The sequence below is a fragment of the Amphiura filiformis genome, chromosome 2 (genome assembly GCF_039555335.1).
Source record: "Amphiura filiformis chromosome 2, Afil_fr2py, whole genome shotgun sequence".
Taxonomy (NCBI): domain Eukaryota; kingdom Metazoa; phylum Echinodermata; class Ophiuroidea; order Amphilepidida; family Amphiuridae; genus Amphiura; species Amphiura filiformis.
Window position 1 is genome coordinate 37,435,494 of NC_092629.1, and position 2,310 is coordinate 37,437,803.

The following is a 2,310-nucleotide window of genomic DNA, read 5'->3' on the forward strand; positions in this document are numbered from 1 at the left end:
AAGTTCGTTTTTAATGTGTTTTGTTTGTTTGGGGTTTTTTTCCGCTATCTACTCAAGATTTTTTTTTTTTTTTAATAAAATACAAAACGGTAAGAAAGTTTGACAATAGAGGAAAGTAAAAACAAAAATTCCTATCGTTTATTCTCTAATTGACCGGAGCTGCGCTATGATGATTCAGTACGGCGCGAAACGGCAAAACTGCATTGACCGGGGCTGCTCGCTTAGAGAAAAATCGGCATTAGGCCGAATGCAAAGCTATAAAGAAATGTTAAAATGACGAAGCTGACCAAAATTGCTATCTTCAGAAGATAGCAAGCAAAAAACATGAAAAATAATAATATTCAAAAAAGAAAAAAAACAAGAAAAACATTGCCTAACACGCGTTGTAGATGATGATTCAGTACGCCACGAAATGGCAAAACTGCATTGACCGGGGCTCCGCGCTTAGAGAAAAATCGGCATTGGGCGGAATGCAAAGCTATAAAGAAATGCTAAAATGACGAAGCTGACAAAAATTGCTATCTTCAGAAGATAGCAAGCAAATAACATAAAAAATAATAATTTAATTGGCGCAGAGTAACCGTGCGCGTTTTAGGATCTTTTTTTCGTTATATCTACTGAAGATAGTATTTAGAATCTCATTATTTTCTCTAAATTTTTACTTCATCATGTAGCGGCGAATTGTTTCTTTCTAATAGGCCTACAGTAGTTCCGATCTGAAAGTTAAAGCGATATTACAGACTCATCACTTTTCGCATCTGACTGTTTCTCTATTTTTACCTCTTTTTCCTCCTTTTTTTTCTTATAACTTGGCATATAGGCCGAATGCCTATTTTTTTAATTCGCATCTGCCTGTTTTTCTATATTTTGTGTATAGCACCACTATTACAACAGTAAAAACATCGATTTATTTCGTTATATGAAATAACAAAATGCATTAAATTTGAGCTATCTTTAGCGCATGAAGCAGAAATATATTGATTGAAATAAACAAAATGATGTCGTACACAATTTTTAATTTAATAATATTCTGGCTTAGGATTGTGAACAAAAGTTTTTCAGTATTGTCATTTTATTTAGTCAATGCTGCTGTTTTGTTTCTCATGCTGGTTTTGCTATTTACAGCAGATTGATCGAATGGCGCGAGCGATTGCGTAAAAAACGCGCGGCTTTGGTGCCACGCGTTATGCGCGCATCCGTTTTACGATTTGTATGACGTACGGACTAGGCCTACATCATTTTCAAAATAATGTCAAAACACTCTGCAAGCTATAACTGCTTGAATGTTTACTTGATCTCAAGCAATCGGAGACCAAATTTACAACATAATTATCAATTTAATTTAAGCTACAGAAGATAGTAAAAACACGAATTTAACCGTGATTTTTTTAAAGGAAAAAAATGTTGCAAGACATGCCGTAATTTGCTCGATTTTTGTACCCGGTGTCTATTAAGCTCATGCATTGACTTGCATGGCGAATGTTAAAATTCAAATATCTCAAGAACGGAATATCGTATGACGCTGAAACAAATTTTGAAACAAAGCTATTAGATTTCTCTATCTGTTTTCCTCTTTTTACTTTCATTCGCAAGATTTCTTTCTACATGATTCCTGACTATAAAAATTAAGAGACTTCCAGTTCCAAGCGTTTACCATTCAATTCCGATTTTAAAAAAATTATTATTTTCCTTATGGAAGTTATGGCCAGCTATAGACCTTTTTCTCAGACGTCACCAATCAATCGATATTGGGGTCCAGCATTCGAGTCATCAGCACCCAAACGCAAATACCGCGCCGGCGCGCGCGATCAACTTTGCGCCACGCTAGGCGTCCTGCGCGGAATTGCCAGCTCGCAGTACGCGTTTAGTTCGCCACGGTGTAAAAAGTAAACAAAATTGTGAAACAAAACAAAGATTGAATTTTAAATAGCATCGCGGTTTTTCCGTATCTTTTGTATTTTATGGCATCAAAACAAACTAGAACAAAGGTAACTTGTATACAGTTCCCGTTTAAACATTAATTTATGGAAGCTAAAGTGAAATATGACAAAACAGAGGAGAAAATGCGCAGTATTTGGTGTTTTTACACCGTGACATGTGAGAAACGCACGTGTTGTTTGTTTACATCTCAGACCCCAATATCGATTAGGTGACGTCATCAGAAAAAGGTCTATACTACTTGAAAACTCGACACGTCCATACGGCAGATGCTAATATTGAATATCAATTACGTGACGTAATAAAATCTACTGCCTTAGTTGCAATGGTTTTTCATGACGTATGTCTTATTGATATTCACGATTTGTTCAT